Consider the following 16,028-nt stretch of genomic DNA (forward strand, 5'->3'; position numbering starts at 1 on the left):
CCCTTTTAGTTATGCTGTTATAGTTAGTTGCCAGAGTCCCTGCTTGTACTCAGTGCAATATGTATACTGTTCCTACTTATTCAGGTGACATTGGGCATACCTAGCAAACTGTGTTTTCTCTCCCTCTCTCTCTCCCCCCTCCCCCCAAATCTGTCCCTCTGAGTTACATGCAGGGTTCCCGCAGGTCCTTAAAAAGTCTTAAAAAGCCTTAAATACAACTTTCGGTTTTCAAGGCCTAAAAACATCTTAAATTGTTTGGAATGACTGGAATTTTCGAAAGGGAGGTATTAAATTTAATATTTGACCGAACGAGTGAAATGTCTCCATCCGGTTTGGGGTATTTTTTTAACCGTAATTTTAAAAGTGACCAGCGTACCTTTTGGGGGCAGCATTGGTTCTGTGCGTTCTGTGCATTCCGTAGATCAAGAACTAACGTTAGGAGGCTACTGGAGGCAGTGTGGTGTGGTGTGGTGGTTGTGAAGAGTGAGAGATGCGCAGGTAGCTTACGTGGGCACTAGAAAGCGTTGATAATTATGGGAAGATGTCTGTTTAACGACAAGTGGTTGGGGGATGACAAATACCCCCACAATAAGGAGAAGAATCGTTTGCAATAAAAAGCGCTCGATCGCACAAATGTGTTTAAAGATGATAACGCAGTGCTGGGGACACAGCGGGCGGACTGGGAAACTGTTTTTTCACGGACACGAGGCGCGCGCCTGTGTGTTAGAAGTCAAGCGCTCCGGAGTGAAACGCAGGGGGGTTCGCGCATGCGCACAAGAGTCAGGTGGAAAATGGGACTTATAGGACATAATACTACTAATAATAATGATTAGCATCATTTTTTACATAATTAACATTGTTTATTGTACTAAGTTTAATATAAATATATAAACAACCTTTATTTCAAAACTCAAAAAGAACTCCAGAAAATTCAATAATTCTAAATATAGTGCAATATAAATAATTTGTACAAAAAGTTTTTTAGTTTTATTACTTATCGTCTACAAGTGTTTTTAATATAATAAGAATAATATTAACAACCACTAATAATAATTAGTAGTAATAGTAATTATTATAGGCGGCACGGTGGTGTAGTGGTTAGCGCTGTCGCCTCACAGCAAGAAGGTCTGGGTTCGAGCCCATGGCCGGCAAGGGCCTTTCTGTGTGGAGTTTGCATGTTCTCCCCGTGTCCGCGTGGGTTTCCTCCGGGTGCTCCGGTTTCCTCCACAGTCCAAAGACATGCAGGTTAGGTTAACTGGTGACTCTAAATTGACCGTAGGTGTGAATGTGAGTGTGAATGGTTGTCTGTGTCTATGTGTCAGCCCTGTGATGACCTGGCGACTTGTCCAAGGTGTACCCTGCCTTTCGCCTGTAGTCAGCTGGGATAGGCTCCAGCTTGCCTGCGACCCTGTAGAACAGGATAAAGCGGATAGAGATAATGAGATGAGTAATTATTATTGACTATTAATCATTACTACTTATGAATTAGTGATTAATAAGTACTAGGGATTATTAAATGTTATAAAATTAAGTTATTACAAATTATTACAAATAATTATTAAAAAGTAGTAATTGGTAGAATAGAAACAAATACTCATGGATTATAGATAATTTTTTATGAATAATTGTATCAATTATTTTCATGAATAATTGTATCACTACGACTACTACTACTACTACTACTAATAATAATAATAATAATAACTACTTTTTTAATAATTATTTTAACTAATCTTATAACTCAATTTTATAGCATTTTAATAATCACTACTTATTATGTATTAGTATAATTTAGTAGTTGATAATAATTACTACTTATTATTAAATTACATTTTGATATTCACTGCTTATTAATTAACTAGTAATTAATAATACTGAATTATAATAATTGCTACTCTATTAATTATTAATTAATACAGCTAATAAGTACTGATTATTTAAATGTTATAAAATTGAGTTATTTTTTTATTATTAAAAAAGTAGTTATTATTATTATTAGTAGTAGTAGTAGTAGTCGTAATACAAACAATATTCATGGATTATAGATAATTAATAATTATTTTTGAATAATGAACATTGATATAACAACTGCACTGATGATAATTAGTTTACAGTTATTACAACACATTGATTAATATTGATAATGGTTATGAAAGGTGACAGTTGTTTTTCTGTGTTTAACGTAACGCTCTGATGATTGTATGACTGCAGAAACAGGTTTATGCTGTTACCGTACCTGCTATAATGTAGAACAGGGGTTCTCAACCTTTTGCAACCTGGGCCCCACCAAAGCTGGTTCATTGCAGTTGGGGGCCCCTCTTCTCGCCCCGCCCCCATCCCCCCCCCAAACACACTCACCCGCAGTGACGCCACCCGACCTACAGCACCTTATATCGACCGATAGATAGATAGATAGATAGATAGATAGATAGATAGATAGCCCTGGGCTAGATTATTATTATTATTATTATTATTATCATTATTATTATTATTAGTAGTAGTAGTAGCAGTAGCAGCAGTAGTAGCATTATCCATTCCATAGAAATACATAGGCCTATTATCATTATTAGGCTATTGTTATAATTGGCAGTAGCACCACATTTCTAATCTGCTTTCGGGCATTATTATAATTATAATTATTATAATTATTATGGCCTATTATCATTACTAAGCTGTTGGCAGTAGTACAAGACTTATGTTCTTTCAGGCATTATTATTATTATTAGGCCTATTATTATTATTATTGCTGTTGTTGGTTGTTGATATTATTATTATTATTATTATTATTATTATGCTATTATTATTAATAGGCATTATTATTATTATTATTATTATTATGTGTTTTTATTAGGTATTTTATTAGGCTTATCATTAGCTGGCTATTGATATCATTGGGAATTGGGACCAGGCGTGAATTTAGGTTTTACTTTTTACTGTGCCTTTGTGATCTGCATTTGCGTTAATGCGAGACCTGAGCCTGCTTTGCCTTACAAAGATCCTCGATTCTTGGCGAAATGTTTGACAAGCACAGTCTCAAGTCATCCTCAATTTGCGCACGATTGCGATATTTCGTTTTGAGCGCAGTCATTTTTGAAAATCCTGCCTCACACAAGTAGGTCGATGCGAATGGGATGAGCAGTTTCAAGGCTACGTCACACAGTTGCGGGTACTCCTGCATCAATGCTGCCCAGAATGTCGAAAGAGGGCATGAGGTGAAGACTGCCTTAAGTCTACTGTCACTCTTCAGCTCAATAAGCTGTTCCTGCATGTCAACTGGAAGTTCGTCAGCAGTACACACAAATGGATCTCGAACCCACGCAAAAGAGCGATAATCCTCTGTGAAGTATGCCGCAAACTGTTTTCTCATTACCGACAGGTGCTCTGACGCTGTTTGAAAGACAGATGAGAAATCGTGGGAAGTGCCTGCATTACTGATAAAGTCTGCAAGGCTTGGGAACATATCACAGTTCCCCCGACTGATGCGGCCACACCAGAGGTCAAGTTTTTGCTTGAAGGCATCCACTTTCTCTGCGAGAAGCAAAATGTGAGTTTCTCGGCCTTGCAAAGACAGGTTCAAGCCATTCAAGCGGTCAAATATATCGACCAAATAGGAGAGACACGCCAGCCACAAAGGGTCATCCAGATTTTTCGCCAGGTCTGAATTGATTTGTGTCAAAAAACGCTTCACCTCATCTCGCAGCTCATACAAACGTTGTAACACCCGCCCCCTGGACAGCCAGCGAACCTCAGTGTACAGAAGCAGCTGTTCGTGCTCTGACCCCATCTCCTGACAGAGGACCTCAAACAAGCGAGAGTTTAGCGGCCGTGACTTGATGAGGTTGATCATTTTTACTGATTGGTTCAGCACGGATTCCAACAGAGCCGGCATTTTTTTTGCAGCGAGTGCTTCGCGATGAACCATGCAATGGGTCCATTTTACAAGTGGAGCTACCTGCTTAACGCGAGCAGCTAGACCTTGCTCACGGCCCGTCATTGCTCGTGCGCCATCTGTGCACAAGCCAACGCATCGGTCCCACGCCAACCCATTCTCGCGAATAAATGAATCAAGGACATTGAAGATGGCCTCTCCAGTTGTGTGTGACTGAAGAGGGTGGCAAAAAAGGACATCCTCCTCAATTAATTTATCCCTGACATACCTGACATATGTAAGAAGCTGTGCCTGTCCAGCAATATCGGTAGACTCATCCAACTGCAAGGCATAGTATGGACTATTTTTAATAAACTGTATTAATTGCTCTCTGATATCATTGGACATATCAGCAATTCTCCAAGCAACTGTGTCATTTGAAAGTGCCACGGTGCCTAATTTGGCTGCTGCACTATCCCCGAACAATATTCTGCACATGTCCTGCGCAGCTGGCAAAACGAATTTCTCGGCATCAGTGTGCGGTTTGCCTAGCTTACCTATTCTTTTTGCCACCACATATGATGCCTCCAGGCACTGCTTAGATACAGTGCTGTGCACGGAAATTGTTGCCTGTTGCTGATGCAGGCCATCATGCTTTCTTTGAAAGTATTCAAGCGGTTTGTCCTTCAGGCCAGCATGCTTCGTTTCGAGGTGCCTTTTAAGTTTGCATGGCTTCATGCTTTCGTTTGCCAGCACCTCAGCACACACGACACACTGAGGATGAAGATCAGAGGTGACAGTAAAACCAAACTGCAGGTATGATTCATCGTACCTCCGAAGCTTTCTCGCAGCTGGTGGTAGACCTACGTCAGTTGTCTTGGGTTTTTTGATAAGAAATCTATCCATTTTGTTAAAGTATTTGTGAATAAACGTGTGTAATAAAGTTGTAACGATAAGTCTGTAGTAGGCTAAGTCTGTAGTAGGCTAAGGGGGCTAACCAGAGGGAACGTATGGGGCTTATCAGTGAGAAACACGATCGATATATTTATTCGGGGATTTTATAGTTGCAAATTTTAACGAGGTGTGAATGGTGTACTGACTCGTGTGAGTGTGTGTGTGTGTGTTAGTGTGTGTGTGTGTGTGGGACAGTTGGATTTTTCACACGCAGGGTGAAAAAGGCAAAGGGGTAGTAGACTAGCAGTAAGAAAACAACAAAAACAACAAATTATTTGGGTAGAGCTGAAATGGGGAAAGCAAAAATACAGTGTGGGGTAGTAGTCTTTAAAAAGACTGTTTGGGTTTTGCACTGTATCGATGGATTGATGATAGTAGACTAGCGAGAGTCGGCACGAGTTAACTCGGCAAGAAACCAGACTAGTGTGTGTGTGGCAAGCACTCACACGGTGGCCACGGTATGCAGACTCAATCACGTGACGTTGCGTCATGTTCGCGTCACGGGCTTAAAATAACCTACACACAAGATTTTATGATAGATTGATGATAGATTTTATAATAGTATTGATTTGTATGTAATAGTCCAATGTCCTGCATTTTGACATGGGTAAATGTGTTGCATCTGCTTAGCTACTATAGCCTGTTAGCCCCAGATTTTTTTTTTCCTCCATACATGAAGCCTACTCACGACCCCCCTGGAGTACCTCCGCGCCCCACCAGGGGGGCGCGCCCCCCCGGTTGAGAACCACTGATGTAGAAGATACTAGAGAACTACCTCAGCCAGCTGTATACTGTACGACACTCAGACTGATTTTGCTGTCGGACACAAAAGCCTAGGTCACAACCGGACGTACGATTTTTTTGGCTGTGCGATTTTTGGCGTTTCCCAAATCGCTGCGTTTTTTTTTTTTGTTCGTGGAGAAAGACGCACGTTGGCCGTAAGTTTGTCTTGCAACCTGAAAAAATGTAAATGCCCATAGAGTTTGTTTGACATGACAAAGAACCTCTGCAGCCGGTCTGCGGCCAGTCTACAGCTCAAAAATCAGCATGTCACACGTGCACCCTCCATGCGTTTCTTGCGTTTTTTGCACGTCGACCGGCCGTAGGAGCACATACAGCTGGTTGTGACCGAGGCTAAAATTACACATCATCAAAGATAATCTTTGGGAATTGAAATAATGCTGGCTAAGGTTGCTCAGCTGGTTCTACTTGCCGTTTATTGTTTTCGTTTTTGAAATGATTCATGGTGTTTTCTCCAGTAAACACGAGTCTTCTCCTTGCTGCTACAGTAGTTCTGCAGGCCCAAAACACACGACTTTGCTTCAGCTGTTTGCATGTCTAACAGTTGCCATTGATGCACCCTGTTGTTCACCAATTGTGTGCATTCTTCTTAAAGTTAGTAAAAAAAAAAACTATTGCAGAAAACAGTTTTAAGTTGTCATATTTATCATTTTCTTTGCCATGGTACAGTCTTAATTTTTCCATTTCGAGGTCTTGAAAAGGTCTTAAAAGTCTTTAAATTTGTACTTGAAAAATGTGCAGATACCCTGTACATGGAGTCAACAGGAAATCTTTTGGGGGAGAGGGTGGAGACCTCAACTGGGTCTCATAGCCTGCAGGGAATCGGCCGTCAGACATTCTGTCGCATGTCCCAGACCCAGTGAAATGTAACTGAATTGTTCTGGCCAGCCCTAAGGGCCCCATCTGCATCTGCCTGCACTCACTCTGATCTATAATTCCAACTGTCTCATTGCTGAGGAGTGTGCACCCATCACCCAATCAAGCATCCAGCCAGAGCAGGTCATAATATTTTTTAACCATATTAACATGCCATTGTTGTATTATGCCTGATGTCAGGACTCTCGTCTCTGCAAGCCTACCACACAGACTTAATACTTGTGTTATTTTTAGACATTGACACCTGTTGCCTACACTTATTCAGGTGACATTGGGCATACCTGTGTTTTCTCTCCCTTTCTCTCTCCCCCCTCCCCCCAAATCTGTCCCTCTGAGTTACATGTTGGTCCTGGGATCGAGATGCTGAACCTCTTCTGCTCTTCTGACCTGCTTGATCCATCCTGGTGCCCTGGGTCTGGTTGGAGTCTCATCACATCGCTCCTGTGGAGGATGGCCCCATGAGGACAGTTGAAAGTCACACTTGGAGGATGCTCTGGACTCTTACAGTAATGCTTTTATGGCTGAGGACTACAGTTGACTCGCTAACTTTAGGACTGCAGTTGTCATGAACAGTTTTGCACTCAAGTTTCCATCAATGAAGAGTTTATAACATCAACGAAACTGACGTCATGTTAAAACTGTTAATATTATAGTTATGCTGTCTGTTGTTGCCCAAATGAGGATGGGTTCCCTTTTGTATCTGGTTCCTCTCGAGGTTTCTTCCTCATGTCGTCTGAGGGAGTTTTTCCTTGCCACCGTTGCCACAGGCTTGGTCATTGGGGATAGATTAGGGATAAAATTAGCTCATGTTTTAAGTCGTTCAAATTCTGTAAAGCTGCTTTGCGACAATGTTTATTGTTAAAAACTCTATACAAATAAACGTGACTTGACTATTATGATATAAACAATTCCAATTTTGTTTATTTATTAATGAACAACACATTGCACTTTTTTTGTCTCATTAACTTACATTCGAGGCATTTAGCAGACAATTGTATCCAGAGTGGCAGACAACATACCCAGAGCAGCCTGGTGTTAGGTGCCTTACTCAAGGGCACTTCAGCCATTCCTGTTGGTGCAGGAAATTGAACCACCAACCTTTTGATCCCAAAGCTGCTTCTCTAATCATTTGGCCACAGCTTCCCCCATGGCCTAAAAATTCGAGAGAAATGGTTACTTCAGGAGAAAGGGAAAAAAGAGAAGCTGGTAAGGGAATGATTGAAGCTACAGCTGAAATATTTCAAAAGGTGTATCCTAAACTATGGTGCCCACTATCCAGAATGCAAGGTGCCATGAAGTAGTTGCCCATTCTCTATTGTTAACATCCATTGCCCGACATGATTACAAATATCCTGTTAGCTCGTAAGGTATAATATAACATCCATAACTTGAAAATGTCACATTCTGAAGACCAGTTTTCTGAAAGTAATTCATTCCAAAAATAACAAATATTTTCAAATTGATACTTTGGGCGTTCAGTCAAGTCTCTTAAATGGTACACATGTAATTCTTTCTGCACTTGTCGTTGAAATTCACAGAGTTTGTAGAAAACCTGTAATCTCCCATAGAATTATATCTGTTTGATGTTACATCTATAATGCAAAAAAAGTGATGTATTTTTAGGATGTCCATAATGATATGAATTTTGAGGATTTATCTGTATTCATTAAAAGTTATGGAGATTAATCCACTAATGCTGAATTTGTCTAAGCTCTGAAGCATTTTGTTTTCCAATATGAGTGGAAATGTCACATCTACGACACTGAAAACACCCCAGAATGTAAAACTGGAAAACTTTCAGTTGTGAAACTGACATGTTACCGACTGTACAACATCCAAATGTCATTGCTTGTTGATTTTTTTCTTGACATTTATATGACTAAATATGTACAGAGCCCGTCAAGGGACGTGTGAAAAAAGTGGAAAGTTTCTCATGTTCACGGTATACAGGGTGAATTATTTACAATTGTATTTAAAGTTGCTGTGGCAGCGGGGGCGTGGTCAAGCATCGGTCTGTGACCAGAGGGCGGAGTCGGGGAAGGTAAGTGGCAGAATCACTGCACCTGATGTTAATTAATGTGTTTGTGTGTCTTCTCCAGTGACCGCGCCCTATTTAAGGAGAGAGAGCGAGAGCAGAGGGAGCTCTCTCCCCAACCAGACGACTTGTGTGTGTGCGTGCGGGCGTGGCTGGGAGAGTTAGTGTTTGCACTGAAAAGTGAAAATAAAAAGAGCTTTGTGAACTCAGTTCTGGCCTGCTGTCCTTCTGTGCTCCACCCACCCATACAAACTGTCACAGTGGTGCTGAAACCCGGGATGAGCACAGAAGGACGGCAGGCCAGAACTGAGTTCACAAAGCTCTTTTTATTTTCACTTTTCAGTGCAAACACTAACTCTCCCAGCCACGCCCGCACGCACACACACACAAGTCGTCTGGTTGGGGAGAGAGCTCCCTCTGCTCTCGCTCTCTCTCCTTAAATAGGGCACGGTCACTGGGGAAGACACACAAACACATTAATTAACATCAGGTGCAGTGATTCTGCCACTTACCTTCCCCGACTCCGCCCTCCGGTCACAGACCGATGCTTGACCACGCCTCCGCTGCCACAGTTGCATTTTCTCACACACCAGTCTGCATATTCCAAAAGGAACCTCTTGCCTTGTAAAGGCTCAGAGGTCAAACAAATGCTCAAAATGTTCAGTAAATCACACAGTAAATAACAGACAGGACATCTATAACCAATTCCTGAACAGAATCTGAAAATGGTCATTGATGGAACTCCTGAATTGTTGGTGTTGCCTGTATTTCACATCACTGCCCAAGGCAGCATATAAATAAAATTAAACAAAAGTGAACTTTTGAAAGATGGACACATCACCAGGTCATTGCAGGGCTGATACAGAGACAAACAACCATTCACACTCACAGGCAATTTAGAGCCATGAATTAATGTAACCTACATTTATTTGGACTGTGGGGGAAACAAGAGCACCCTGAGAAAACCCACCCAGACACTGGGAGAACATGCAAACTCCACACAGAAAGACCCTCACCAGGCTTGAACCCAGGACCTTCTTGCTGTGAAGCAACAGGGCTAACCACTACACCACCATAGCAAATGCAAGCATGACTAAATAAAAAATTCACTTTTCTCATGATACCAGGACAAACGTGGTCCTGTTCGTCCCACGTCACATCTAGCAGCTGAGTTTCTGTCAGAGTGAGGGTGTACTCTGCCTGTGGAGTGTCGTGATCATTTAGTGGTTAGTATTCTGTATTGTGGTCACAACAGCCCCAGTTTGAATCTATATCACAGCACTGCTTCTTCCATGTCACTCTTGAATAATGGATCAGTGGAAGATATGGGTGGAGAAAGAGTGTTTGCCCATCAAGTGGGCAGTCCTCACTCTCCCATACTACCTGCTCGGACACCTGTTCACTCTCTGTTCTGACCAGTGGGACCAACGTGTGGATCCCTCTGGGTATTGCCCTTTAGCACTTTAAATCTGAGGTGGTCCACAGGCCAGGGGTTGCATATGGTGGTGGTGGATTACCTCCCCTGCCAGAAGGGGTGAGTGAGAAGTTTTATATATAAAATTGTGGCTGTTGAAGTTAATGCAATAATGTGTTAATGCAAATTCCTTTTAACACCACAAATTTTTTCCACGTGATTAATGCATGCATGTTCTGTGCCCCTCCCTCAGAGTTTAGGAAATCAGGAAGTGACATAGAGAGAGTGAGCAATGTAGTGAGTGGCTGGTCAGTGTAAGTCGTGATAAAGTGCACTTATGTACAGAATCAACTTATATTGTTGCATTCTGACAGTTTACATAAAATGTATTTTTTTATATGCTTTTGATGGCCCAGAGGGGAGAAAAGATGTGTTAAGGCCCAGGTGTGTGTGTGTGTCTACAGTAAGTGTACATGCTACATGCTATAGTGAGAGAGTGTGTTTTATTCTGAGAAATTTGTGAGTTTTGTAAGTGTTTATAAATGCAGTTTTTGCTCATGAATGTTCCGTATATTTACCAGTGAGTGATTGCATTTTGCTTGAAACCATCTTTATGAGCTGTGTGGCTTAACTAATGTTATGGGTTTTGGATATGGGTTTTGTATTTTTATTTTCTTGATTTAAAGATTGCCAATACTTTTTTCCAGAGTCCATATCACATAGTTTGTTTAGTTTATTTTATTGCATATTTTGAAGCTGGAAGTTAAGGACAGAACACGAGGAAAATATGAGATTGTTTTGTTCACAATGAATTGTGCTAAACTCTCAGAATTATAAAGTTAACCCAGTATCTGTGGGAGAGGTGGCTGAGAGGTTAAGGTGATGGACTGCTAATCCTTTGTGTGTTTGAATCCCACCCTTGTTGCAAGGTGAATCCTGAAGAGGCTGTGCATGACTCCTCAAGTTTGAACAACACAATAGAACACTCAAGCAAATCTGTCTATTTAACAATAGGAGCATTTATTTGATTTTTTTTTTAAATTCGAGTCCAGTACTTGAGTGCACTTGAATTTCATTGTATGTTTTCTGTACAATGACAATAAAGAATCTTTTGTATACACAGGATGTCAATCTTTCTTTTCTCCATCAAATCAGCCAGTTCTCTTCCAATACCAGTCATTGTGCCAACATTTCAATTTCCAATTCCACTCTCCTGCCTTTTCTATTCTCACATTTTTTCCAAATTCACCTTCCACCTCTCTTTCTCCTCCTTTCCCCACCAGAAGCATCATTTCCATTGGTACCCTGCTGGGAAACAGTTTCAGTGGCGGTCTTGTTGAACCAGGCCTCGACCGATCCAGGATGAAAGCCCTCGTCATCTTCCGCATAGTTGATTTGGCATGAGTTTTATGCCAGATATCCTTCCTGACACAACCCTCCTCATTACTCTGGGCTTGGGACCGGCACTAAGAATACACTGGTTTGTGCACCTCAGTGGCTGGATTGATTGCTGCTTGAACATAAATTGAATCAAATGTCATTCTTTGATATTAATTTGAATTACTTTGAGAATAATGACAAAAATTTGAATTACTTCCTGATTCTACCACACTTGTTTGAATTACTTCCTGGTTATTTGACACTAATTTGAATTACTTTGTAATTCAGTGACTTGAATTCAAATTATGTTCTTCATGTATGACTTCAGAGCCTTCATGGATGACATGACTATTACAACAAAGTCTGCTCCTGAAGGAAGATGGATGCTGGAGGACATTGGCAGACTGATGACATGGTCGAAGATGAACAAGCCATCCAAGTCTAGAAGCCTGGTTTTCAAGAAAGGCAAAGTTCAGGACAGCTTCAAATTCAGGATAGATGGTGAAGACATTCTGACAGTTTCTGAGAAGCCAGTCAAGAGCCTTGGCAAGTGGTTCAACAGCACTGACAGACAAGGAGAGTATCTTTCAGATGAGACAACAAGCTGAAGAATGGATGTGCACTGTTGATAAGAGCAGTCTACCCAGGAAGTGCAAGGCTTGGTGTTACCAGCATGGGGTGCTTCCAAGACTCCTCTGGCCATTACTGGTGTATAACAACTCCACATCTTCTGTAGAAACTATGGAGAGGATGATCAACAGATACATCAGACGATGGCTGGGACTTCCCAGAAGTTTTTCCATCATTGGGCTTTACAGTACCAGTAGTAAGCTTCAATTACCACAATCATCACAGAGGAATTCAAGGTGACCAAGGTACACCAGGTGATGATGCTGAGGGAAAGCACAGACGAGAAAGTTAGGAAAGAAGGAATAGAGGTGCCCACTGGTCATAAGTGGCGAGCAGACCAAGATGTGAAGGATGCTGAAGAACGTCTCTGATATAGCAACATCATTGGTACAGTCAGGAGAGGACAGCTTGGGCTTGGATGTGTTACTAGGCCAAGCTGGAAGACAGTAACACCAACCCAGAGCAGAGAGATGGTCCAAAAAGAGGTTCACCAAGTAGAAGAGGAGGCACGTCAGACAAGAGCAAAAGAAACAGGGAGGTCGGTTATGTTGGAAGGTACACGTAATCAGATGCTTTCATGGAGCATCCTTTGGCATATGGAAGACAGTTGTATAGCCTTCTTGTTGAGGTCCACTTAGTGATACGGCTTCTCTCGTGTGAATGCGCTGGTGTTGTTGGAGATGACTCTGCTGAGTAAAACTCTTCCCACACTGTGAGCAGTGATACGGCTTCTCTCGTGTGAATGCGCTGGTGTTGTTGGAGATTACTCTGATGAGTAAAATTCGTTGCACACTGTGAGCAGTGATACGGCTTCTCTCCTGTGTGAATGCGCTGGTGTCGTTGGAGATCACTCTGATGAGTAAAACTCTTTGCACACTGTGAGAAGTGATATGGCTTCTCTCCTGTGTGAATGCGCTGGTGTCGTTGGAGATGACTCTGCTGAGTAAAACTCTTCCCACACTGTGAGCAGTGATACGGCTTCTCTCCTGTGTGAATGCGCTGGTGTTGTTGGAGATGACTCTGCTGAGTAAAACTCTTCCCACACTGTGAGCAGTGATACGGCTTCTCTCGTGTGAATGCGCTGGTGTTGCTGGAGATGACTCTGCTGAGTAAAACTCTTCCCACACTGTGAGCAGTGATACGGCTTCTCTCCTGTGTGAATGCGCTGGTGTTGTTGGAGATTACTCTGATGAGTAAAACTCTTTGCACACTGTGAGCAGTGATACAGCTTCTCTCCTGTGTGAATGCGCTGGTGTTGCAGGAGATTACTCGGATGAGTAAAACTCTTTGCACACTGTGAGCAGTGATACAGCTTCTCTCCTGTGTGAATGTGCTGGTGTTGCTGGAGATTACTCGGATGAGTAAAACTCTTTGCACACTGTGAGCAGTGATACAGCTTCTCTCCTGTGTGAATGCGCTGGTGTTGCTGGAGATTACTCGGATGAGTAAAACTCTTTGCACACTGTGAGCAGTGATACAGCTTCTCTCCTGTGTGAATGCGCTGGTGTGTTTGGAGATGACTGATGAGTAAAACTCTTCCCACACTGTGAGCAATGATACGGCTTCTCTCCTGTGTAAATGCGCTGGTGTTGCTGGAGATTACTCTGATGAGTAAAACTCTTCCCACACTGTGAGCAATGATACGGCTTCTCTCCTGTGTGAATGCGCTGGTGTCGTTGGAGATTACTCTGCCGAGTAAAACTCTTCCCACACTGTGAGCAGTGATATGGCTTCTCTCCTTTGTGAATGCTCTGGTGTGTTTGGAGATTACTCTGATGAGTAAAACTCTTTGCACACTGTAAGCAGTGATACAGCTTCTCTCCTGTGTGAATGCGCTGGTGTTGCTGGAGATTACTCTGATGAGTAAAACTCTTCCCACACTGTGAGCAATGATACGGCTTCTCTCCTGTGTGAATGCGCTGGTGTTGCTGGAGATTACTCTGATGAGTAAAACTCTTCCCACACTGTGATCAGTGATAGGGTTTCTCTCCTGTGTGAATGCGCTGGTGTGATTGGAGATGACTCTGATGAGTAAAACTCTTCCCACACTGTGAGCAATGATACGGCTTCTCTCCTGTGTGAATGCGCTGGTGTTGCTGGAGATTACTCTGATGAGTAAAACACTTCCCACACTGTGAGCAATGATACGGCTTCTCTCCTGTGTGAATGCGCTGGTGTTGCTGGAGATTACTCTGCTGAGTAAAACTTTTCCCACACTGGGAGCAGTGATACGGCTTCTCACCTGTGTGAATGCGCTGGTGTTGCTGGAGATCACTCTGATGAGTAAAATTCTTCCCACACTGTGAGCAGTGATACGGCTTCTATCCTGTGTGAATGCGCTGGTGTGATTGGAGATGACTCTGCTGAGTAAAACTCGTCCCACACTGTGAGCAGTGATACGGCTTCTATCCTATGTGAATGCGCTGGTGTTGTTGATTACTCTGCTGAGTAAAACTCTTCCCACACTGTGAGCAGTGATACGGCTTCTCTCCTGTGTGAATGCGCTGGTGTTGTTGGAGATGACTCTGATGAGTAAAATTCTTCCCACACTGTGAGCAGTGATACGGCTTCTCTCCTGTGTGAATGCGCTGGTGTTGTTGGAGATTACTCTGACTAGTAAAACTCTTCCCACACTGTGAGCAGTGATACGGCTTCTCTCCTGTGTGAATGCGCTGGTGTGTTTGGAGATTACTCTGAGGAGTAAAACTCTTCCCACACTGTGAGCAGTGATACGGCTTCTCTCCTGTGTGAATGCGCTGGTGTTGTTGGAAATTACTCTGATGAGGAAAACTCTTCCCACACTGTGAGCAGTGAAACGGCTTCTCTCCTGTGTGAATGCGCTGTTGTCGTTGGAGATTAGTCTGATGAGTAAAACTCTTTCCACACTGAGCAGTGATACAGCTTCACTCCTGTGTGAATGCGCTGGTGTTGTTGGAGATGACTCTGATGAGTAAAACTCTTTGCACACTGTGAGCAGTGATACAGCTTCTCTCCTGTGTTAATGCGGTGGTGTTGCTGGAGATTACTCTGACTAGAAAAACTCTTCCCACACTGTGAGCAGTGATACGGCTTCTCTCCTGTGTGAATGCGCTGGTGTTGTTGGAGATGACTCTGATGAGTAAAACTCTTTGCACACTGTGAGCAGTGACACAGCTTCTCTCCTGTGTTAATGCGCTGGTGTTGCTGGAGATTACTCTGACTAGTAAAACTCTTCCCACACTGTGAGCAGTGATACGGCTTCTCTCCTGTGTGAATGCGCTGGTGTTGCTGGAGAGCACTCTGATGAGTAAAACTCTTCCCACACTGTGAGCAGTGATACAGCTTCTCACCTGTGTGAATGCGCTGGTGTGGCTGGAGATGACTCTGACGAGTAAAACTCGTACGACACTGTGAGCAGTGATACGGACTCTCTCCTGTGTGAATGCGCTAGTGTTGTTGGAGATTACTCTGCTGAGTAAAACTCTTCCCACACTGTGAGCAGTGAAACTGCGTCTCCCGTGTGAATGCGCTGGTGTTGCTGGAGATCACTCTGATGAAGAATATTCTTCCCACACTGTGAGCAGTGAAACGGCTTCTATCCTGTGTAAATGCGCTGGTGTTGCTTGAGATTACTCTGCTGAGTAAAACTCTTCCCACAATGTGAACAGTGATACGGCTTCTCTCCTGTGTGAATGCACTGGTGTCGTTGGAGATTACTCTGACGAGTAAAACTCTTCGCACACTGTGAGGAGTGATGCGGTTTCTCTCCTGTGTGAACGTGCTGGTGTCGTCGGAGAGTACTCTGCTGAGTAAAACTCTTTCCACACTGTGAGCAGTGAAATGGCTTCTCTCCTGTGCGAATGCGCTGGTGTTGTTGGAGATGACTCTGATGAGTAAAACTCTTCCCACACTGTGAGCAGTGATGCGGCTTCTCTCCTGTGTGAATGCGCTGGTGTGTGTGGAGATGACTCTGATGAGTAAAACTCTTTCCACACTGAGCAGTGAAATAGCTTCTCTCCTGTGTGAATGCGCTGGTGTTGTTGGAGATGACACTGATGAGTAAAACTCTTCCCACACTGTGAGCAGTGATG

General features: G+C 42.8%; 1 pseudogene; it reads right to left on the reverse strand.

The window, feature by feature from the left end:
* Positions 1-10,967: 10,967 nt before the first annotated feature.
* LOC132901282 (zinc finger protein 850-like) lies at positions 10,968-14,852 on the reverse strand (annotated as a pseudogene).
* Positions 14,853-16,028: the final 1,176 nt, after the last annotated feature.

This window comes from Neoarius graeffei, chromosome 17, assembly GCF_027579695.1.
Source record: "Neoarius graeffei isolate fNeoGra1 chromosome 17, fNeoGra1.pri, whole genome shotgun sequence".
In the NCBI taxonomy this organism is placed as follows: Eukaryota; Metazoa; Chordata; class Actinopteri; order Siluriformes; family Ariidae; genus Neoarius; species Neoarius graeffei.